Source organism: Chiloscyllium punctatum, chromosome 28 (genome assembly GCF_047496795.1).
Source record: "Chiloscyllium punctatum isolate Juve2018m chromosome 28, sChiPun1.3, whole genome shotgun sequence".
Classification (NCBI taxonomy): domain Eukaryota; kingdom Metazoa; phylum Chordata; class Chondrichthyes; order Orectolobiformes; family Hemiscylliidae; genus Chiloscyllium; species Chiloscyllium punctatum.
The window spans coordinates 10,094,122-10,118,168 of NC_092766.1; positions in this window are offsets into that span (position 1 = coordinate 10,094,122).

Below are 24,047 nucleotides of genomic sequence, written 5' to 3' on the forward strand. Positions count from 1 at the left end.
GTGTTACAGTGGGTGCTGTTATTCTCACCGCCCCAGTGCAGTGTTACAGTGTGTGTTGTTAGTCTCACTCCCCAGTGCAGTGTTACAGTGTGTGTTGTTAGTCTCACTTCCCAGTGCAGTGTTACAGTGTGTGTTGTTAGTCTCACTACCCAGTGCAGTGTTACAGTGTGTGCTGTTAGTCTCACTCCCAGTGCAGTGTTACAGTGTGTGTTGTTTGTCTCCCTCCCCAGTGCAGTGTTACAGTGTGTGCTGTTAGTCTCACCGACCCAGTGCAGTGTTACAGTGTGTGCTGTTAGTCTCACTCCCCAGTGCAGTGTTTCAGTGTGTGCTGTTAGTCTCCCCCCAGTGCAGTGTTACAGTGTATGCTGTTAGTCTCACTCCCCAGTGCAGTGTTACAGTGTGTGCTGTTAGTCTCACTCCCCAGTGCAGTGTTACAGTGTGTGCTGTTAGTCTCACTCCCCAGTGCAGTGTTACAGTGTGTGCTGTTAGTCTAACTCCCAGTACAGTGTTACAGTGTGTGCTGTTAGTCTCACTCCCCAGTGCAGCGTTACAGTGTGTGCTGTTAGTCTCACCGACCCAGTGCAGTGTTACAGTGTGTGCTGTTAGTCTCACTCCCCAGTGCAGTGTTACAGTGTGTGCTGTTAGTCTCACCGACCCAGTGCAGTGTTACAGTGTGTGCTGTTAGTCTCACTGACCCAGTGCAGTGTTACAGTGTGTGCTGTTAGTCTAACTCCCCAGTGCAGTGTTACAGTGTGTGCTGTTATTCTCATTCCCCCGTACAGTGTTACAGTGTGTGCTGTTAGTCTAACTCCCCAGTGCAGTGTTACAGTGTGTGCTGTTAGTCTCCCCCCAGTGCAGTGTTACAGTGTGTGCTGTTAGTCTCCCCCCAGTGCAGTGTTACAGTGTGTGCTGTTAGTCTAACTCCCCAGTGCAGTGTTACAGTGTGTGCTGTTAGTCTCACTCACCAGTGCAGTGTTACAGTGTGTGCTGTTAGTCTCACCAACCCAGTGCAGTGTTACAGTGTGTGCTGTTAGTCTCACCGACCCAGTGCAGTGTTTTTAGTGTGTGCTGTTTCTCTCACTCCCCCGCACAGTGTTACAGTGTGTGCTGTTAGTCTCACCAACCCAGTGCAGTGTTACAGTGTGTGCTGTTAGTCTAACTCCCCAGTGCAGTGTTACAGTGTGTGCTGTTAGTCTCACTCCCAGTGCAGTGTTACAGTGTGTGCTGTTAGTCTCACTCCCCAGTGCAGTGTTACAGTGTGTGCTGTTAGTCTCACTCCCCAGTGCAGTGTTACAGTGTGTGCTGTTAGTCTAACTCCCCAGTGCAGTGTTACAGTGTATGCTGTTAGTCTAACTCCCCAGAGCAGTGTTACAGTGTGTGCTGTTAGTCTCACTCCCCAGTGCAGTGTTACAGTGTGTGCTGTTAGTCTAACGCCCCAGTGCAGTTTTAGTGTGTGCTTTTAGTCTCACTCCCCAGTGCAGTGTTACAGTGTGTGCTGTTAGTCTCATTACCCAGTGCAGTGTTACAGTGTGTGCTGTTAGTCTCATTCGCCAGTGCAGTGTAACAGTGTGTGCTGTTAGTCTCACTCCCCAGTGCAGTGTTACAATGAGTGCTATTACTCTCACTCCACAGTGCAGTGTTACAGTGTGTGCTGTTATTCTCACTCCCAGTGCAGTGTTACAGTGTGTGATGTTAGTCTCCCCCAGTGCAGTGTTACAGTGTGTGCTGTTAGTCTCACTCCCCAGTGCAGTGTTACAGTGTGTGCTGTTAGTCTCACTGACCCAGTGCAGTGTTACAGTGTCTGTTGTTTGTCTCACTCCCCAGTGCAGTGTTACAGTGTGTGCTGTTATTCTCACTCCCAGTGCAGTATTACAGTGTGTGATGTTAGTCTCCCCCAGTGCAGTGTTACAGTGTGTGCTGTTAGTCTTACTCCCAGTGCAGTGTTACAGTGTGTGCTGTTAGTCTCACTCCCCAGTGCAGTGTTACAGCGTGTGCTGATAGTTTCACTCCCAGTGCAGTGTTACAGTGTGTGCTGTTATTCTCACACCCAGTGCAGTGTTACAGTGTGTGCTGTTAGTCTAATTCCCCATTGCAGTGTTACAGTGTGTGCTGTTAGTCTCCCTCCCCAGTGCAGTGTTACAGTGTGTGCTGTTAGTCTCACCGACCCAGTGCAGTGTAACAGTGTGTGCTGTTCGTCTCACTCCCCAGTGCAGAGTTACAATGTGTGCTATTAGTCTCACTCCACAGTGCAGTGTAACAGTGTGTGCTGTTCGTCTCACTCCCCAGTGCAGTGTTACAGTGTGTGCTGTTAGTCTAACTCCCCAGTGCAGTGTTACAGTGTGTGCTGTTAGTCTAACTCCCCAGTGCAGTGTTACAGTGTGTGCTGTTAGTCTCACTCCCCAGTGCAGTGTTATAGTGTGTGCTGTTAGTCTAACGCCCCAGTGCAGTGTTAGTGTGTGCTTTCAGTTTCACTCCCCAGTGCAGTGTTACAGTGGGTGCTGTTATTCTCACCGCCCCAGTGCAGTGTTACAGTGTGTGTTGTTAGTCTCACTCCCCAGTGCAGTGTTACAGTGTGTGTTGTTAGTCTCACTTCCCAGTGCAGTGTTACAGTGTGTGTTGTTAGTCTCACTACCCAGTGCAGTGTTACAGTGTGTGCTGTTAGTCTCACTCCCAGTGCAGTGTTACAGTGTGTGTTGTTTGTCTCCCTCCCCAGTGCAGTGTTACAGTGTGTGCTGTTAGTCTCACCGACCCAGTGCAGTGTTACAGTGTGTGCTGTTAGTCTCACTCCCCAGTGCAGTGTTTCAGTGTGTGCTGTTAGTCTCCCCCCAGTGCAGTGTTACAGTGTATGCTGTTAGTCTCACTCCCCAGTGCAGTGTTACAGTGTGTGCTGTTAGTCTCACTCCCCAGTGCAGTGTTACAGTGTGTGCTGTTAGTCTCACTCCCCAGTGCAGTGTTACAGTGTGTGCTGTTAGTCTAACTCCCAGTACAGTGTTACAGTGTGTGCTGTTAGTCTCACTCCCCAGTGCAGCGTTACAGTGTGTGCTGTTAGTCTCACCGACCCAGTGCAGTGTTACAGTGTGTGCTGTTAGTCTCACTCCCCACTGCAGTGTTACAGTGTGTGCTGTTAGTCTCACCGACCCAGTGCAGTGTTACAGTGTGTGCTGTTAGTCTCACTGACCCAGTGCAGTGTTACAGTGTGTGCTGTTAGTCTAACTCCCCAGTGCAGTGTTACAGTGTGTGCTGTTATTCTCATTCCCCCGTACAGTGTTACAGTGTGTGCTGTTAGTCTAACTCCCCAGTGCAGTGTTACAGTGTGTGCTGTTAGTCTCCCCCCAGTGCAGTGTTACAGTGTGTGCTGTTAGTCTCCCCCCAGTGCAGTGTTACAGTGTGTGCTGTTAGTCTAACTCCCCAGTGCAGTGTTACAGTGTGTGCTGTTAGTCTCACTCCCCAGTGCAGTGTTACAGTGTGTGCTGTTAGTCTCACCAACCCAGTGCAGTGTTACAGTGTGTGCTGTTAGTCTCACCGACCCAGTGCAGTGTTTTTAGTGTGTGCTGTTTCTCTCACTCCCCCGCACAGTGTTACAGTGTGTGCTGTTAGTCTCACCAACCCAGTGCAGTGTTACAGTGTGTGCTGTTAGTCTAACTCCCCAGTGCAGTGTTACAGTGTGTGCTGTTAGTCTCACTCCCAGTGCAGTGTTACAGTGTGTGCTGTTAGTCTCACTCCCCAGTGCAGTGTTACAGTGTGTGCTGTTAGTCTCACTCCCCAGTGCAGTGTTACAGTGTGTGCTGTTAGTCTAACTCCCCAGTGCAGTGTTACAGTGTATGCTGTTAGTCTAACTCCCCAGAGCAGTGTTACAGTGTGTGCTGTTAGTCTCACTCCCCAGTGCAGTGTTACAGTGTGTGCTGTTAGTCTAACGCCCCAGTGCAGTTTTAGTGTGTGCTTTTAGTCTCACTCCCCAGTGCAGTGTTACAGTGTGTGCTATTCGTCTCACTCCACAGTGCAGTGTTACAGTGTGTGCTGTTAGTCTCCCTCCCCAGTGCAGTGTTACAGTGTGTGCTGTTAGTCTCACCGACCCAGTGCAGTGTAACAGTGTGTGCTGTTCGTCTCACTCCCCAGTGCAGAGTTACAATGTGTGCTATTAGTCTCACTCCACAGTGCAGTGTAACAGTGTGTGCTGTTCGTCTCACTCCCCAGTGCAGTGTTACAGTGTGTGCTGTTAGTCTAACTCCCCAGTGCAGTGTTACAGTGTGTGCTGTTAGTCTAACTCCCCAGTGCAGTGTTACAGTGTGTGCTGTTAGTCTCACTCCCCAGTGCAGTGTTATAGTGTGTGCTGTTAGTCTAACGCCCCAGTGCAGTGTTAGTGTGTGCTTTCAGTTTCACTCCCCAGTGCAGTGTTACAGTGGGTGCTGTTATTCTCACCGCCCCAGTGCAGTGTTACAGTGTGTGTTGTTAGTCTCACTCCCCAGTGCAGTGTTACAGTGTGTGTTGTTAGTCTCACTTCCCAGTGCAGTGTTACAGTGTGTGTTGTTAGTCTCACTACCCAGTGCAGTGTTACAGTGTGTGCTGTTAGTCTCACTCCCAGTGCAGTGTTACAGTGTGTGTTGTTTGTCTCCCTCCCCAGTGCAGTGTTACAGTGTGTGCTGTTAGTCTCACCGACCCAGTGCAGTGTTACAGTGTGTGCTGTTAGTCTCACTCCCCAGTGCAGTGTTTCAGTGTGTGCTGTTAGTCTCCCCCCAGTGCAGTGTTACAGTGTATGCTGTTAGTCTCACTCCCCAGTGCAGTGTTACAGTGTGTGCTGTTAGTCTCACTCCCCAGTGCAGTGTTACAGTGTGTGCTGTTAGTCTCACTCCCCAGTGCAGTGTTACAGTGTGTGCTGTTAGTCTAACTCCCAGTACAGTGTTACAGTGTGTGCTGTTAGTCTCACTCCCCAGTGCAGCGTTACAGTGTGTGCTGTTAGTCTCACCGACCCAGTGCAGTGTTACAGTGTGTGCTGTTAGTCTCACTCCCCAGTGCAGTGTTACAGTGTGTGCTGTTAGTCTCACCGACCCAGTGCAGTGTTACAGTGTGTGCTGTTAGTCTCACTGACCCAGTGCAGTGTTACAGTGTGTGCTGTTAGTCTAACTCCCCAGTGCAGTGTTACAGTGTGTGCTGTTATTCTCATTCCCCCGTACAGTGTTACAGTGTGTGCTGTTAGTCTAACTCCCCAGTGCAGTGTTACAGTGTGTGCTGTTAGTCTCCCCCCAGTGCAGTGTTACAGTGTGTGCTGTTAGTCTCCCCCCAGTGCAGTGTTACAGTGTGTGCTGTTAGTCTAACTCCCCAGTGCAGTGTTACAGTGTGTGCTGTTAGTCTCACTCCCCAGTGCAGTGTTACAGTGTGTGCTGTTAGTCTCACCAACCCAGTGCAGTGTTACAGTGTGTGCTGTTAGTCTCACCGACCCAGTGCAGTGTTTTTAGTGTGTGCTGTTTCTCTCACTCCCCCGCACAGTGTTACACTGTGTGCTGTTAGTCTCACCAACCCAGTGCAGTGTTACAGTGTGTGCTGTTAGTCTAACTCCCCAGTGCAGTGTTACAGTGTGTGCTGTTAGTCTCACTCCCAGTGCAGTGTTACAGTGTGTGCTGTTAGTCTCACTCCCCAGTGCAGTGTTACAGTGTGTGCTGTTAGTCTCACTCCCCAGTGCAGTGTTACAGTGTGTGCTGTTAGTCTAACTCCCCAGTGCAGTGTTACAGTGTATGCTGTTAGTCTAACTCCCCAGAGCAGTGTTACAGTGTGTGCTGTTAGTCTCACTCCCCAGTGCAGTGTTACAGTGTGTGCTGTTAGTCTAACGCCCCAGTGCAGTTTTAGTGTGTGCTTTTAGTCTCACTCCCCAGTGCAGTGTTACAGTGTGTGCTGTTAGTCTCATTACCCAGTGCAGTGTTACAGTGTGTGCTGTTAGTCTCATTCGCCAGTGCAGTGTAACAGTGTGTGCTGTTAGTCTCACTCCCCAGTGCAGTGTTACAATGAGTGCTATTACTCTCACTCCACAGTGCAGTGTTACAGTGTGTGCTGTTATTCTCACTCCCAGTGCAGTGTTACAGTGTGTGATGTTAGTCTCCCCCAGTGCAGTGTTACAGTGTGTGCTGTTAGTCTCACTCCCCAGTGCAGTGTTACAGTGTGTGCTGTTAGTCTCACTGACCCAGTGCAGTGTTACAGTGTCTGTTGTTTGTCTCACTCCCCAGTGCAGTGTTACAGTGTGTGCTGTTATTCTCACTCCCAGTGCAGTATTACAGTGTGTGATGTTAGTCTCCCCCAGTGCAGTGTTACAGTGTGTGCTGTTAGTCTTACTCCCAGTGCAGTGTTACAGTGTGTGCTGTTAGTCTCACTCCCCAGTGCAGTGTTACAGCGTGTGCTGATAGTTTCACTCCCAGTGCAGTGTTACAGTGTGTGCTGTTATTCTCACTCCCAGTGCAGTGTTACAGTGTGTGCTGTTAGTCTAATTCCCCATTGCAGTGTTACAGTGTGTGCTGTTAGTCTCCCTCCCCAGTGCAGTGTTACAGTGTGTGCTGTTAGTCTCACCGACCCAGTGCAGTGTAACAGTGTGTGCTGTTCGTCTCACTCCCCAGTGCAGAGTTACAATGTGTGCTATTAGTCTCACTCCACAGTGCAGTGTTACAGTGTGTGCTGTTAGTCTCACTCCCCAGTGCAGTGTTACAGTGTGTGCTGTTAGTCTCACTCCCCAGTGCAGTGTAACAGTGTGTGCTGTTCGTCTCACTCCCCAGTGCAGTGTTACAATGTGTGCTATTAGTCTCACTCCCAGTGCAGTGTTACGGTGTGTGCTGTTAGTCTCCCCCAGTGCAGTGTTACTGTGTGTGCTGTTATTCTCACCCCCAGTGCAGTGTTACAGTGTGTGCTGTTAGTCTCCCTCCCCAGTGCAGTGTTACAGTGTGTGTTGTTGGTCTCCCTCCCCAGTGCAGTTTTACAGTGTGTGTTGTTGGTCTCCCTCCACAGTGCAGTGTTACAGTGTATGCTGTTAGTTTCACTCCCAGTGCAGTGTTACAGTGTGTGCTGTTATTCTCACTCCCCAGTGCAGTGTTACAGCGTGTGCTGTTAGTCTCATTCCCCAGTGCAGTGTTACAGTGTGTGCTGTTAGTCTCACTCCCCAGTGCAGTGTTACAGTGTATGCTGTTAGTCTCACTCCCCAGTGCAGTGTTACAGTGTGTGCTGTTAGTCTCCCTCCCCAGTGCAGTGTTACAGTGTGTGCTGTTAGTCTCACTCCCCAGTGCAGTGTTACAGTGTGTGCTGTTCGTCTAACTCCCAGTGCAGTGTTACAGTGTGAGCTGTTAGTCTCATTCCCCAGTGCAGTGTTACAGTGTGTGCTATTAGTCTCACTCCCAGTGCAGTGTTACAGTGTGTGATGTTAGTCTCCCCCAGTGCAGTGTTACAGTGTGTGCTGTTAGTCTCACTCCCCAGTGCAGTGTTACAGTGTCTGTTGTTTGTCTCACTCCCCAGTGCAGTGTTACAGTGTGTGCTGTTAGTCTCACTCCCCAGTGCAGTGTTACAGTGTGTGCTGTTAGTCTCACTCCCCAGTGCAGTGTTACAGTGTGTGCTGTTAGTCTCACTCCCCAGTGAAGTGTTACAGTGTGTGCTGTTAGTCTCACTCCCCAGTGCAGTGTTACAGTGTGTGCTGTTAGTCTCACCAACCCAGTGCAGTGTTACAGTGTGTGCTGTTAGGCTCTCTCCCCAGTTCAGTGTTACAGTGTGTGCTGTTCGTCTAACTCCCAGTGCAGTGTTACAGTGTGTGCTGTTAGTCTCCCTCCCCAGTGCAGTGTTACAGTGTGTGCTGTTAGTCTCCCTCCCCAGTGCAGTGTTACAGTGTGTGCTGTTAGTCTCACTCCCCAGTGCAGTGTTACAGTGTATGCTGTTAGTCTCCCTCCCCAGTGCAGTGTTACAGTGTGTGCTGTTAGTCTCACTCCCCAGTGCAGTGTTACAGTGTGTGCTGTTAGTCTCATTCGCCAGTGCAGTGTAACAGTGTGTGCTGTTCGTCTCACTCCCCAGTGCAGTGTTACAATGTGTGCTATTAGTCTCACTCCACAGTGCAGTGTTACAGTGTATGCTGTTAGTCTCACTCCCCAGTGCAGTGTTACAGTGTATGCTGTTAGTCTCACTCCCCAGTGCAGTGTTACAGTGTGTGCTGTTAGTCTCCCTCCCCAGTGCAGTGTTACAGTGTGTGCTGTTAGTCTCACTCCCCAGTGCAGTGTTACAGTGTGTGCTGTTCGTCTAACTCCCAGTGCAGTGTTACAGTGTGAGCTGTTAGTCTCATTCCCCAGTGCAGTGTTACAGTGTGTGCTATTAGTCTCACTCCCAGTGCAGTGTTACAGTGTGTGATGTTAGTCTCCCCCAGTGCAGTGTTACAGTGTGTGCTGTTAGTCTCACTCCCCAGTGCAGTGTTACAGTGTCTGTTGTTTGTCTCACTCCCCAGTGCAGTGTTACAGTGTGTGCTGTTAGTCTCACTCCCCAGTGCAGTGTTACAGTGTGTGCTGTTAGTCTCACTCCCCAGTGCAGTGTTACAGTGTGTGCTGTTAGTCTCACTCCCCAGTGAAGTGTTACAGTGTGTGCTGTTAGTCTCACTCCCCAGTGCAGTGTTACAGTGTGTGCTGTTAGTCTCACCAACCCAGTGCAGTGTTACAGTGTGTGCTGTTAGGCTCTCTCCCCAGTTCAGTGTTACAGTGTGTGCTGTTCGTCTAACTCCCAGTGCAGTGTTACAGTGTGTGCTGTTAGTCTCCCTCCCCAGTGCAGTGTTACAGTGTGTGCTGTTAGTCTCCCTCCCCAGTGCAGTGTTACAGTGTGTGCTGTTAGTCTCACTCCCCAGTGCAGTGCTACAGTGTATGCTGTTAGTCTCCCTCCCCAGTGCAGTGTTACATTGTGTGCTGTTAGTCTCCCTCCCCAGTGCAGTGTTACAGTGTGTGCTGTTAGTCTCACTCCCCAGTGCAGTGTTACAGTGTGTGCTGTTAGTCTCATTCGCCAGTGCAGTGTAACAGTGTGTGCTGTTAGTCTCACTCCCCAGTGCAGTGTTACAATGTGTGCTATTAGTCTCACTCCAAAGTGCAGTGTTACAGTGTGTGCTGTTATTCTCACTCCCAGTGCAGTGTTACAGTGTGTGATGTTAGTCTCCCCCAGTGCAGTGTTACAGTGTGTGCTGTTAGTCTCACCGACCCAGTGCAGTGTTACAGTGTCTGTTGTTTGTCTCACTCCCCAGTGCAGTGTTACAGTGTGTGCTGTTATTCTCACTCCCAGTGCAGTATTACAGTGTGTGATGTTAGTCTCCCCCAGTGCAGTGTTACAGTGTGTGCTGTTAGTCTTACTCCCAGTGCAGTGTTACAGTGTGTGCTGTTAGTCTCACTCCCCAGTGCAGTGTTACAGTGTGTGCTGTTAGTTTCACTCCCAGTGCAGTGTTACAGTGTGTGCTGTTATTCTCACTCCCAGTGCAGTGTTACAGTGTGTGCTGTTAGTCTCCCTCCCCAGTGCAGTGTTTTTAGTGTGTGCTGTTTCTCTCACTCCCCCGCACAGTGTTACAATGTGTGCTGTTAGTCTCACTCCCCAGTGCAGTGTTACAGTGTCTGCTGTTAGTCTAACTCCCCAGTGCAGTGTTACAGTGTATGCTGTTAGTCTAACTCCCCAGTGCAGTGTTACAGTGTGTGCTGTTAGTCTAACTCCCCAGTGCAGTGTTACAGTGTGTGCTGTTAGTCTCACTCCCCAGTGCAGTGTTACAGTGTGTGCTGTTAGTCTCACTCCCCAGTGCAGTGTTACAGTGTGTGCTGTTAGTTTCACTCCCCAGTGCAGTGTTACAGTGTGTGCTGTTTCTCTCACTCCCCAGTGTAGTGTTACAGTGTGTGCTGTTAGTCTCACCAACCCAGTGCAGTGTTACAGTGTGTGCTGTTAGGCTCTCTCCCCAGTGCAGTGTTACAGTGTGTGCTGTTAGTCTCACTCCCCAGTGCAGTGTTACAGTGTATGCTGTTAGTCTCCCTCCCCAGTGTAGTGTTACAGTGTGTGCTGTTAGTCTCCCTCCCCAGTGCAGTGTTACAGTGTGTGCTGTTAGTCTCACTCCCCAGTGCAGTGTTACAATGTGTGCTATTCGTCTCACTCCACAGTGCAGTGTTACAGTGTGTGCTGTTATTCTCACTCCCAGTGCAGTGTTACAGTGTGTGATGTTAGTCTCCCCCAGTGCAGTGTTACAGTGTGTGCTGTTAGTCTCACTCCCCAGTGCAGTGTTACAGTGTGTGCTGTTAGTCTCACCGACCCAGTGCAGTGTTACAGTGTCTGTTGTTTGTCTCACTCCCCAGTGCAGTGTTACAGTGTGTGCTGTTAGTCTAACTCCCCAGTGCAGTGTTACAGTGTGTGCTGTTAGTCTAACTCCCCAGTGCAGTGTTACAGTGTGTGCTGTTAGTCTCACTCCCCAGTGCAGTGTTATAGTGTGTGCTGTTAGTCTAACGCCCCAGTGCAGTGTTAGTGTGTGCTTTCAGTTTCACTCCCCAGTGCAGTGTTACAGTGGGTGCTGTTATTCTCACCGCCCCAGTGCAGTGTTACAGTGTGTGTTGTTAGTCTCACTCCCCAGTGCAGTGTTACAGTGTGTGTTGTTAGTCTCACTTCCCAGTGCAGTGTTACAGTGTGTGTTGTTAGTCTCACACCCCAGTGCAGTGTTACAGTGTGTGCTGTTAGTCTCACTCCCAGTGCAGTGTTACAGTGTGTGTTGTTTGTCTCCCTCCCCAGTGCAGTGTTACAGTGTGTGCTGTTAGTCTCACCGACCCAGTGCAGTGTTACAGTGTGTGCTGTTAGTCTCACTCCCCAGTGCAGTGTTTCAGTGTGTGCTGTTAGTCTCCCCCCAGTGCAGTGTTACAGTGTATGCTGTTAGTCTCACTCCCCAGTGCAGTGTTACAGTGTGTGCTGTTAGTCTCACTCCCCAGTGTAGTGTTACAGTGTGTGCTGTTAGTCTCACTCCCCAGTGCAGTGTTACAGTGTGTGCTGTTAGTCTAACTCCCAGTACAGTGTTACAGTGTGTGCTGTTAGTCTCACTCCCCAGTGCAGCGTTACAGTGTGTGCTGTTAGTCTCACCGACCCAGTGCAGTGTTACAGTGTGTGCTGTTAGTCTCACTCCCCAGTGCAGTGTTACAGTGTGTGCTGTTAGTCTCACCGACCCAGTGCAGTGTTACAGTGTGTGCTGTTAGTCTCACTGACCCAGTGCAGTGTTACAGTGTGTGCTGTTAGTCTAACTCCCCAGTGCAGTGTTACAGTGTGTGCTGTTATTCTCATTCCCCCGTACAGTGTTACAGTGTGTGCTGTTAGTCTAACTCCCCAGTGCAGTGTTACAGTGTGTGCTGTTAGTCTCCCCCCAGTGCAGTGTTACAGTGTGTGCTGTTAGTCTCCCCCCAGTGCAGTGTTACAGTGTGTGCTGTTAGTCTAACTCCCCAGTGCAGTGTTACAGTGTGTGCTGTTAGTCTCACTCCCCAGTGCAGTGTTACAGTGTGTGCTGTTAGTCTCACCAACCCAGTGCAGTGTTACAGTGTGTGCTGTTAGTCTCACCGACCCTGTGCAGTGTTTTTAGTGTGTGCTGTTTCTCTCACTCCCCCGCACAGTGTTACAGTGTGTGCTGTTAGTCTCACCAACCCAGTGCAGTGTTACAGTGTGTGCTGTTAGTCTAACTCCCCAGTGCAGTGTTACAGTGTGTGCTGTTAGTCTCACTCCCAGTGCAGTGTTACAGTGTGTGCTGTTAGTCTCACTCCCCAGTGCAGTGTTACAGTGTGTGCTGTTAGTCTCACTCCCCAGTGCAGTGTTACAGTGTGTGCTGTTAGTCTAACTCCCCAGTGCAGTGTTACAGTGTATGCTGTTAGTCTAACTCCCCAGAGCAGTGTTACAGTGTGTGCTGTTAGTCTCACTCCCAGGTGCAGTGTTACAGTGTGTGCTGTTAGTCTAACGCCCCAGTGCAGTTTTAGTGTGTGCTTTTAGTCTCACTCCCCAGTGCAGTGTTACAGTGTGTGCTGTTAGTCTCACTACCCAGTGCAGTGTTACAGTGTGTGCTGTTAGTCTCATTCGCCAGTGCAGTGTAACAGTGTGTGCTGTTAGTCTCACTCCCCAGTGCAGTGTTACAATGAGTGCTATTAGTCTCACTCCACAGTGCAGTGTAACAGTGTGTGCTGTTATTCTCACTCCCAGTGCAGTGTTACAGTGTGTGATGTTAGTCTCCCCCAGTGCAGTGTTACAGTGTGTGCTGTTAGTCTCACTCCCCAGTGCAGTGTTACAGTGTGTGCTGTTAGTCTCACTGACCCAGTGCAGTGTTACAGTGTCTGTTGTTTGTCTCACTCCCCAGTGCAGTGTTACAGTGTGTGCTGTTATTCTCACTCCCAGTGCAGTATTACAGTGTGTGATGTTAGTCTCCCCCAGTGCAGTGTTACAGTGTGTGCTGTTAGTCTTACTCCCAGTGCAGTGTTACAGTGTGTGCTGTTAGTCTCACTCCCCAGTGCAGTGTTACAGCGTGTGCTGATAGTTTCACTCCCAGTGCAGTGTTACAGTGTGTGCTGTTATTCTCACTCCCAGTGCAGTGTTACAGTGTGTGCTGTTAGTCTAATTCCCCATTGCAGTGTTACAGTGTGTGCTGTTAGTCTCCCTCCCCAGTGCAGTGTTACAGTGTGTGCTGTTAGTCTCACCAACCCAGTGCAGTGTTACAGTGTGTGCTGTTAGTCTAACTCCCCAGTGCAGTGTTACAGTGTGTGCTGTAAGTCTCACTCCCAGTGCAGTGTTTACAGTGTGTGCTGTTAGTCTCACTCCCCAGTACAGTGTTACAATGTGTGCTGTTAGTCTCACTCCCCAGTGCAGTGTTACAGTGTGTGCTGTTAGTCTAACTCCCCAGTGCAGTGTTACAGTGTGTGCTGTTAGTCTAACGCCCCAGTGCAGTGTTAGTGTGTGCTTTTAGTTTCACTCCCCAGTGCAGTGTTACAGTGAGTGCTGTTATTCTCTCCGCCCCAGTGCAGTGTTACAGTGTGTGTTGTTAGTCTCACTCCCCAGTGCAGTGTTACAGTGTGTGTTGTTAGTCTCACTCCCCAGTGCAGTGTTACAGTGTGTGTTGTTTTCTCACTTCCCAGTGCAGTGTTACAGTGTGTGTTGTTTGTCTCACTCCCCAGTGCAGTGTTACAGTGTGTGCTGTTAGTCTCGCTCCCAGTGCAGTTTTACAGTGTGTGTTGTTTGTCTCCCTCCCCAGTACAGTGTTACAGTGTGTGCTGTTAGTCTCACCGACCCAGTGCAGTGTTACAGTGTGTGCTGTTAGTCTCACTCCCCAGTGCAGTGTTACAGTGTGTGCTGTTAGTCTCCCCCCAGTGCAGTGTTACAGTGTATGCTGTTAGTCTCACTCCCCAGTGCAGTGTTACAGTGTGTGCTGTTAGTCTCACTCCCCAGTGCAGTGTTACAGTGTGTGCTGTTAGTCTCACCGACCCAGTGCAGTGTTACAGTGTGTGCTGTTAGTCTAACTCCCCAGTGCAGTGTTACAGTGAGTGCTGTTAGTCTCACCAACCCAGTGCAGTGTTACAGTGTGTGTTGTTAGTCTCACCGACCCAGTGCAGTGTTTTTAGTGTGTGCTGTTTCTCTCACTCCCCCGCACAGTGTTACAGTGTGTTCTGTTAGTCTCACCAACCCAGTGCAGTGTTACAGTGTGTGCTGTTAGTCTAACTCCCCAGTGCAGTGTTAAAGTGTGTGCTGTTAGTCTCACTCCCAGTGCAGTGTTACAGTGTGTGCTGTTAGTCTCACTCCCCAGTGCAGTGTTACAGTGTGTGCTGTTAGTCTCACTCCCCAGTGCAGTGTTACAGTGTGTGCTGTTAGTCCATCTCCCCAGTGCAGTGTTACAGTGTATGCTGTTAGTCTAACTCCCCAGAGCAGTGTTACAGTGTGTGCTGTTAGTCTCACTACCCAGTGCAGTGTTACAGTGTGTGCTGTTAGTCTAACGCCCCAGTGCAGTGTTAGTGTGTGCTTTTAGTCTCAATCCCCAGTGCAGTGTTACAGTGAGTGCTGTTATTCCCACCCACCCCCCAGTGCAGTGTTACAGTGTGTGTTGTTAGTCTCACTCCCCAGTGCAGTGTTACAGTGTGTGTTGTTAGTCTCACTTCCCAGTGCAGTGTTACAGTGTGTGCTGTTAGTCTCACTCCCAGTGCAGTGTTACAGTGTGTGTTGTTTGTCTCCCTCCCCAGTGCATTGTTACAGTGTGTGCTGTTAGTCTCACCGACCCAGTGCAGTGTTACAGTGTGTGCTGTTAGTCTCCCTCCCCAGTGCAGTGTTTTTAGTGTGTGCTGTTTCTCTCACTCCCCCGTACAGTGTTACAGTGTGTGCTGTTAGTCTCACCAACCCAGTGCAGTGTTACAGTGTGTGCTGTTAGTCTCACTCCCCAGTGCAGTGTTTCAGTGTGTGCTGTTAGTCTCACTCCCAGTGGAGTGTTACAGTGTGTGCTGTTAGTCTCACTCCCCAGTGCAGTGTTACAGTGTGTGCTGTTAGTCTCACTCCCCAGTGCAGTGTTACAGTGTGTGCTGTTAGTCTCACTCCCCAGTGCAGTGTTACAGTGTGTGCTGTTAGTCTAACTCCCAGTGCAGTGTTACAGTGTGTACTGTTAGTCTCACTCCTCAGTGCAGCGTTACAGTGTGTGCTGTTAGTCTCACCGACCCAGTGCAGTGTTACAGTGTGTGCTGTTAGTCTCACTCCCCAGTGCAGTGTTACAGTGTGTGCTGTTAGTCTCACCGACCCAGTGCAGTGTTACAGTGTGTGCTGTTAGTCTCACTCCACAGTGCAGTGTTACAGTGTGTGCTGTTAGTCTCACCCCACAGTGCAGTGTTACAGTGTGTGCTGTTAGTCTCACCGACCCAGTGCAGTGTTACAGTGTGTGCTGTTATTCTCATTCCCCCGTACAGTGTTACAGTGTGTGCTGTTAGTCTCACCAACCCAGTGCAGTGTTACAGTGTGTGCTGTTAGTCTAACTCCCCAGTGCAGTGGTACAGTGTGTGCTGTTAGTCTCACTACCCAGTGCAGTGTTACAGTGTGTGCTGTTAGTCTCCCTCCCCAGTGCAGTGTTACAGTGTATGCTGTTACTCTAACTCCCCAGTGCAGTGTTACAGTGTGTGCTGTTAGTCTCACTACCCAGTGCAGTGTAACAGTGTGTGCTGTTCGTCTCACTCCCCAGTGCAGAGTTACAATGTGTGCTATTAGTCTCACTCCACAGTGCAGTGTTACAGTGTGTGCTGTTAGTCTCACTCCCCAGTGCAGTGTTACAGTGTGTGCTGTTAGTCTCACTCCCCAGTGCAGTGTAACAGTGTGTGCTGTTCGTCTCACTCCCCAGTGCAGTGTTACAATGTGTGCTATTAGTCTCACTCCCAGTGCAGTGTTACGGTGTGTGCTGTTAGTCTCCCCCAGTGCAGTGTTACTGTGTGTGCTGTTATTCTCACCCCCAGTGCAGTGTTACAGTGTGTGCTGTTAGTCTCCCTCCCCAGTGCAGTGTTACAGTGTGTGTTGTTGGTCTCCCTCCCCAGTGCAGTTTTACAGTGTGTGTTGTTGGTCTCCCTCCACAGTGCAGTGTTACAGTGTATGCTGTTAGTTTCACTCCCAGTGCAGTGTTACAGTGTGTGCTGTTATTCTCACTCCCCAGTGCAGTGTTACAGCGTGTGCTGTTAGTCTCATTCCCCAGTGCAGTGTTACAGTGTGTGCTGTTAGTCTCACTCCCCAGTGCAGTGTTACAGTGTATGCTGTTAGTCTCACTCCCCAGTGCAGTGTTACAGTGTGTGCTGTTAGTCTCCCTCCCCAGTGCAGTGTTACAGTGTGTGCTGTTAGTCTCACTCCCCAGTGCAGTGTTACAGTGTGTGCTGTTCGTCTAACTCCCAGTGCAGTGTTACAGTGTGAGCTGTTAGTCTCATTCCCCAGTGCAGTGTTACAGTGTGTGCTATTAGTCTCACTCCCAGTGCAGTGTTACAGTGTGTGATGTTAGTCTCCCCCAGTGCAGTGTTACAGTGTGTGCTGTTAGTCTCACTCCCCAGTGCAGTGTTACAGTGTCTGTTGTTTGTCTCACTCCCCAGTGCAGTGTTACAGTGTGTGCTGTTAGTCTCACTCCCCAGTGCAGTGTTACAGTGTGTGCTGTTAGTCTCACTCCCCAGTGCAGTGTTACAGTGTGTGCTGTTAGTCTCACTCCCCAGTGAAGTGTTACAGTGTGTGCTGTTAGTCTCACTCCCCAGTGCAGTGTTACAGTGTGTGCTGTTAGTCTCACCAACCCAGTGCAGTGTTACAGTGTGTGCTGTTAGGCTCTCTCCCCAGTTCAGTGTTACAGTGTGTGCTGTTCGTCTAACTCCCAGTGCAGTGTTACAGTGTGTGCTGTTAGTCTCCCTCCCCAGTGCAGTGTTACAGTGTGTGCTGTTAGTCTCCCTCCCCAGTGCAGTGTTACAGTGTGTGCTGTTAGTCTCACTCCCCAGTGCAGTGTTACAGTGTATGCTGTTAGTCTCCCTCCCCAGTGCAGTGTTACAGTGTGTGCTGTTAGTCTCACTCCCCAGTGCAGTGTTACAGTGTGTGCTGTTAGTCTCATTCGCCAGTGCAGTGTAACAGTGTGTGCTGTTCGTCTCACTCCCCAGTGCAGTGTTACAATGTGTGCTATTAGTCTCACTCCACAGTGCAGTGTTACAGTGTATGCTGTTAGTCTCACTCCCCAGTGCAGTGTTACAGTGTATGCTGTTAGTCTCACTCCCCAGTGCAGTGTTACAGTGTGTGCTGTTAGTCTCCCTCCCCAGTGCAGTGTTACAGTGTGTGCTGTTAGTCTCACTCCCCAGTGCAGTGTTACAGTGTGTGCTGTTCGTCTAACTCCCAGTGCAGTGTTACAGTGTGAGCTGTTAGTCTCATTCCCCAGTGCAGTGTTACAGTGTGTGCTATTAGTCTCACTCCCAGTGCAGTGTTACAGTGTGTGATGTTAGTCTCCCCCAGTGCAGTGTTACAGTGTGTGCTGTTAGTCTCACTCCCCAGTGCAGTGTTACAGTGTCTGTTGTTTGTCTCACTCCCCAGTGCAGTGTTACAGTGTGTGCTGTTAGTCTCACTCCCCAGTGCAGTGTTACAGTGTGTGCTGTTAGTCTCACTCCCCAGTGCAGTGTTACAGTGTGTGCTGTTAGTCTCACTCCCCAGTGAAGTGTTACAGTGTGTGCTGTTAGTCTCACTCCCCAGTGCAGTGTTACAGTGTGTGCTGTTAGTCTCACCAACCCAGTGCAGTGTTACAGTGTGTGCTGTTAGGCTCTCTCCCCAGTTCAGTGTTACAGTGTGTGCTGTTCGTCTAACTCCCAGTGCAGTGTTACAGTGTGTGCTGTTAGTCTCCCTCCCCAGTGCAGTGTTACAGTGTGTGCTGTTAGTCTCCCTCCCCAGTGCAGTGTTACAGTGTGTGCTGTTAGTCTCACTCCCCAGTGCAGTGCTACAGTGTATGCTGTTAGTCTCCCTCCCCAGTGCAGTGTTACATTGTGTGCTGTTAGTCTCCCTCCCCAGTGCAGTGTTACAGTGTGTGCTGTTAGTCTCACTCCCCAGTGCAGTGTTACAGTGTGTGCTGTTAGTCTCATTCGCCAGTGCAGTGTAACAGTGTGTGCTGTTAGTCTCACTCCCCAGTGCAGTGTTACAATGTGTGCTATTAGTCTCACTCCAAAGTGCAGTGTTACAGTGTGTGCTGTTATTCTCACTCCCAGTGCAGTGTTACAGTGTGTGATGTTAGTCTCCCCCAGTGCAGTGTTACAGTGTGTGCTGTTAGTCTCACCGACCCAGTGCAGTGTTACAGTGTCTGTTGTTTGTCTCACTCCCCAGTGCAGTGTTACAGTGTGTGCTGTTATTCTCACTCCCAGTGCAGTATTACAGTGTGTGATGTTAGTCTCCCCCAGTGCAGTGTTACAGTGTGTGCTGTTAGTCTTACTCCCAGTGCAGTGTTACAGTGTGTGCTGTTAGTCTCACTCCCCAGTGCAGTGTTACAGTGTGTGCTGTTAGTTTCACTCCCAGTGCAGTGTTACAGTGTGTGCTGTTATTCTCACTCCCAGTGCAGTGTTACAGTGTGTGCTGTTAGTCTCCCTCCCCAGTGCAGTGTTTTTAGTGTGTGCTGTTTCTCTCACTCCCCCGCACAGTGTTACAATGTGTGCTGTTAGTCTCACTCCCCAGTGCAGTGTTACAGTGTCTGCTGTTAGTCTAACTCCCCAGTGCAGTGTTACAGTGTATGCTGTTAGTCTAACTCCCCAGTGCAGTGTTACAGTGTGTGCTGTTAGTCTAACTCCCCAGTGCAGTGTTACAGTGTGTGCTGTTAGTCTCACTCCCCAGTGCAGTGTTACAGTGTGTGCTGTTAGTCTCACTCCCCAGTGCAGTGTTACAGTGTGTGCTGTTAGTTTCACTCCCCAGTGCAGTGTTACAGTGTGTGCTGTTTCTCTCACTCCCCAGTGTAGTGTTACAGTGTGTGCTGTTAGTCTCACCAACCCAGTGCAGTGTTACAGTGTGTGCTGTTAGGCTCTCTCCCCAGTGCAGTGTTACAGTGTGTGCTGTTAGTCTCACTCCCCAGTGCAGTGTTACAGTGTATGCTGTTAGTCTCCCTCCCCAGTGTAGTGTTACAGTGTGTGCTGTTAGTCTCCCTCCCCAGTGCAGTGTTACAGTGTGTGCTGTTAGTCTCACTCCCCAGTGCAGTGTTACAATGTGTGCTATTCGTCTCACTCCACAGTGCAGTGTTACAGTGTGTGCTGTTATTCTCACTCCCAGTGCAGTGTTACAGTGTGTGATGTTAGTCTCCCCCAGTGCAGTGTTACAGTGTGTGCTGTTAGTCTCACTCCCCAGTGCAGTGTTACAGTGTGTGCTGTTAGTCTCACCGACCCAGTGCAGTGTTACAGTGTCTGTTGTTTGTCTCACTCCCCAGTGCAGTGTTACAGTGTGTGCTGTTAGTCTAACTCCCCAGTGCAGTGTTACAGTGTGTGCTGTTAGTCTAACTCCCCAGTGCAGTGTTACAGTGTGTGCTGTTAGTCTCACTCCCCAGTGCAGTGTTATAGTGTGTGCTGTTAGTCTAACGCCCCAGTGCAGTGTTAGTGTGTGCTTTCAGTTTCACTCCCCAGTGCAGTGTTACAGTGGGTGCTGTTATTCTCACCGCCCCAGTGCAGTGTTACAGTGTGTGTTGTTAGTCTCACTCCCCAGTGCAGTGTTACAGTGTGTGTTGTTAGTCTCACTTCCCAGTGCAGTGTTACAGTGTGTGTTGTTAGTCTCACACCCCAGTGCAGTGTTACAGTGTGTGCTGTTAGTCTCACTCCCAGTGCAGTGTTACAGTGTGTGTTGTTTGTCTCCCTCCCCAGTGCAGTGTTACAGTGTGTGCTGTTAGTCTCACCGACCCAGTGCAGTGTTACAGTGTGTGCTGTTAGTCTCACTCCCCAGTGCAGTGTTTCAGTGTGTGCTGTTAGTCTCCCCCCAGTGCAGTGTTACAGTGTATGCTGTTAGTCTCACTCCCCAGTGCAGTGTTACAGTGTGTGCTGTTAGTCTCACTCCCCAGTGTAGTGTTACAGTGTGTGCTGTTAGTCTCACTCCCCAGTGCAGTGTTACAGTGTGTGCTGTTAGTCTAACTCCCAGTACAGTGTTACAGTGTGTGCTGTTAGTCTCACTCCCCAGTGCAGCGTTACAGTGTGTGCTGTTAGTCTCACCGACCCAGTGCAGTGTTACAGTGTGTGCTGTTAGTCTCACTCCCCAGTGCAGTGTTACAGTGTGTGCTGTTAGTCTCACCGACCCAGTGCAGTGTTACAGTGTGTGCTGTTAGTCTCACTGACCCAGTGCAGTGTTACAGTGTGTGCTGTTAGTCTAACTCCCCAGTGCAGTGTTACAGTGTGTGCTGTTATTCTCATTCCCCCGTACAGTGTTACAGTGTGTGCTGTTAGTCTAACTCCCCAGTGCAGTGTTACAGTGTGTGCTGTTAGTCTCCCCCCAGTGCAGTGTTACAGTGTGTGCTGTTAGTCTCCCCCCAGTGCAGTGTTACAGTGTGTGCTGTTAGTCTAACTCCCCAGTGCAGTGTTACAGTGTGTGCTGTTAGTCTCACTCCCCAGTGCAGTGTTACAGTGTGTGCTGTTAGTCTCACCAACCCAGTGCAGTGTTACAGTGTGTGCTGTTAGTCTCACCGACCCTGTGCAGTGTTTTTAGTGTGTGCTGTTTCTCTCACTCCCCCGCACAGTGTTACAGTGTGTGCTGTTAGTCTCACCAACCCAGTGCAGTGTTACAGTGTGTGCTGTTAGTCTAACTCCCCAGTGCAGTGTTACAGTGTGTGCTGTTAGTCTCACTCCCAGTGCAGTGTTACAGTGTGTGCTGTTAGTCTCACTCCCCAGTGCAGTGTTACAGTGTGTGCTGTTAGTCTCACTCCCCAGTGCAGTGTTACAGTGTGTGCTGTTAGTCTAACTCCCCAGTGCAGTGTTACAGTGTATGCTGTTAGTCTAACTCCCCAGAGCAGTGTTACAGTGTGTGCTGTTAGTCTCACTCCCAGGTGCAGTGTTACAGTGTGTGCTGTTAGTCTAACGCCCCAGTGCAGTTTTAGTGTGTGCTTTTAGTCTCACTCCCCAGTGCAGTGTTACAGTGTGTGCTGTTAGTCTCACTACCCAGTGCAGTGTTACAGTGTGTGCTGTTAGTCTCATTCGCCAGTGCAGTGTAACAGTGTGTGCTGTTAGTCTCACTCCCCAGTGCAGTGTTACAATGAGTGCTATTAGTCTCACTCCACAGTGCAGTGTAACAGTGTGTGCTGTTATTCTCACTCCCAGTGCAGTGTTACAGTGTGTGATGTTAGTCTCCCCCAGTGCAGTGTTACAGTGTGTGCTGTTAGTCTCACTCCCCAGTGCAGTGTTACAGTGTGTGCTGTTAGTCTCACTGACCCAGTGCAGTGTTACAGTGTCTGTTGTTTGTCTCACTCCCCAGTGCAGTGTTACAGTGTGTGCTGTTATTCTCACTCCCAGTGCAGTATTACAGTGTGTGATGTTAGTCTCCCCCAGTGCAGTGTTACAGTGTGTGCTGTTAGTCTTACTCCCAGTGCAGTGTTACAGTGTGTGCTGTTAGTCTCACTCCCCAGTGCAGTGTTACAGCGTGTGCTGATAGTTTCACTCCCAGTGCAGTGTTACAGTGTGTGCTGTTATTCTCACTCCCAGTGCAGTGTTACAGTGTGTGCTGTTAGTCTAATTCCCCATTGCAGTGTTACAGTGTGTGCTGTTAGTCTCCCTCCCCAGTGCAGTGTTACAGTGTGTGCTGTTAGTCTCACCAACCCAGTGCAGTGTTACAGTGTGTGCTGTTAGTCTAACTCCCCAGTGCAGTGTTACAGTGTGTGCTGTAAGTCTCACTCCCAGTGCAGTGTTTACAGTGTGTGCTGTTAGTCTCACTCCCCAGTACAGTGTTACAATGTGTGCTGTTAGTCTCACTCCCCAGTGCAGTGTTACAGTGTGTGCTGTTAGTCTAACTCCCCAGTGCAGTGTTACAGTGTGTGCTGTTAGTCTAACGCCCCAGTGCAGTGTTAGTGTGTGCTTTTAGTTTCACTCCCCAGTGCAGTGTTACAGTGAGTGCTGTTATTCTCTCCGCCCCAGTGCAGTGTTACAGTGTGTGTTGTTAGTCTCACTCCCCAGTGCAGTGTTACAGTGTGTGTTGTTAGTCTCACTCCCCAGTGCAGTGTTACAGTGTGTGTTGTTTTCTCACTTCCCAGTGCAGTGTTACAGTGTGTGTTGTTTGTCTCACTCCCCAGTGCAGTGTTACAGTGTGTGCTGTTAGTCTCGCTCCCAGTGCAGTTTTACAGTGTGTGTTGTTTGTCTCCCTCCCCAGTACAGTGTTACAGTGTGTGCTGTTAGTCTCACCGACCCAGTGCAGTGTTACAGTGTGTGCTGTTAGTCTCACTCCCCAGTGCAGTGTTACAGTGTGTGCTGTTAGTCTCCCCCCAGTGCAGTGTTACAGTGTATGCTGTTAGTCTCACTCCCCAGTGCAGTGTTACAGTGTGTGCTGTTAGTCTCACTCCCCAGTGCAGTGTTACAGTGTGTGCTGTTAGTCTCACCGACCCAGTGCAGTGTTACAGTGTGTGCTGTTAGTCTAACTCCCCAGTGCAGTGTTACAGTGAGTGCTGTTAGTCTCACCAACCCAGTGCAGTGTTACAGTGTGTGTTGTTAGTCTCACCGACCCAGTGCAGTGTTTTTAGTGTGTGCTGTTTCTCTCACTCCCCCGCACAGTGTTACAGTGTGTTCTGTTAGTCTCACCAACCCAGTGCAGTGTTACAGTGTGTGCTGTTAGTCTAACTCCCCAGTGCAGTGTTAAAGTGTGTGCTGTTAGTCTCACTCCCAGTGCAGTGTTACAGTGTGTGCTGTTAGTCTCACTCCCCAGTGCAGTGTTACAGTGTGTGCTGTTAGTCTCACTCCCCAGTGCAGTGTTACAGTGTGTGCTGTTAGTCCATCTCCCCAGTGCAGTGTTACAGTGTATGCTGTTAGTCTAACTCCCCAGAGCAGTGTTACAGTGTGTGCTGTTAGTCTCACTACCCAGTGCAGTGTTACAGTGTGTGCTGTTAGTCTAACGCCCCAGTGCAGTGTTAGTGTGTGCTTTTAGTCTCAATCCCCAGTGCAGTGTTACAGTGAGTGCTGTTATTCCCACCCACCCCCCAGTGCAGTGTTACAGTGTGTGTTGTTAGTCTCACTCCCCAGTGCAGTGTTACAGTGTGTGTTGTTAGTCTCACTTCCCAGTGCAGTGTTACAGTGTGTGCTGTTAGTCTCACTCCCAGTGCAGTGTTACAGTGTGTGTTGTTTGTCTCCCTCCCCAGTGCATTGTTACAGTGTGTGCTGTTAGTCTCACCGACCCAGTGCAGTGTTACAGTGTGTGCTGTTAGTCTCCCTCCCCAGTGCAGTGTTTTTAGTGTGTGCTGTTTCTCTCACTCCCCCGTACAGTGTTACAGTGTGTGCTGTTAGTCTCACCAACCCAGTGCAGTGTTACAGTGTGTGCTGTTAGTCTCACTCCCCAGTGCAGTGTTTCAGTGTGTGCTGTTAGTCTCACTCCCAGTGGAGTGTTACAGTGTGTGCTGTTAGTCTCACTCCCCAGTGCAGTGTTACAGTGTGTGCTGTTAGTCTCACTCCCCAGTGCAGTGTTACAGTGTGTGCTGTTAGTCTCACTCCCCAGTGCAGTGTTACAGTGTGTGCTGTTAGTCTAACTCCCAGTGCAGTGTTACAGTGTGTACTGTTAGTCTCACTCCTCAGTGCAGCGTTACAGTGTGTGCTGTTAGTCTCACCGACCCAGTGCAGTGTTACAGTGTGTGCTGTTAGTCTCACTCCCCAGTGCAGTGTTACAGTGTGTGCTGTTAGTCTCACCGACCCAGTGCAGTGTTACAGTGTGTGCTGTTAGTCTCACTCCACAGTGCAGTGTTACAGTGTGTGCTGTTAGTCTCACCCCACAGTGCAGTGTTACAGTGTGTGCTGTTAGTCTCACCGACCCAGTGCAGTGTTACAGTGTGTGCTGTTATTCTCATTCCCCCGTACAGTGTTACAGTGTGTGCTGTTAGTCTCACCAACCCAGTGCAGTGTTACAGTGTGTGCTGTTAGTCTAACTCCCCAGTGCAGTGGTACAGTGTGTGCTGTTAGTCTCACTACCCAGTGCAGTGTTACAGTGTGTGCTGTTAGTCTCCCTCCCCAGTGCAGTGTTACAGTGTATGCTGTTACTCTAACTCCCCAGTGCAGTGTTACAGTGTGTGCTGTTAGTCTCACTACCCAGTGCAGTGTTACAGTGTGTGCTGTTAGTTTAACGCCCCAGTGCAGTGTTAGTGTGTGCTTTTAGTCTCACTCCCCAGTGCAGTGTTACAGTGAGTGCTGTTATTCTCACCCCCCCCAATGCAGTGTTACAGTGTGTGTTGTTAGTCTCACTCCCCAGTGCAGTGTTACAGTGTTTGTTGTTAGTCTCACTTCCCAGTGCAGTGTTACAGTGTGTGTTGTTAGTCTCACTCCCCAGTGCAGTGTTACAGTGTGTGCTGTTAGTCTCACTCCCAGTGCAGTGTTACAGTGTGTGTTGTTTGTCTCCCTCCCCAGTGCAGT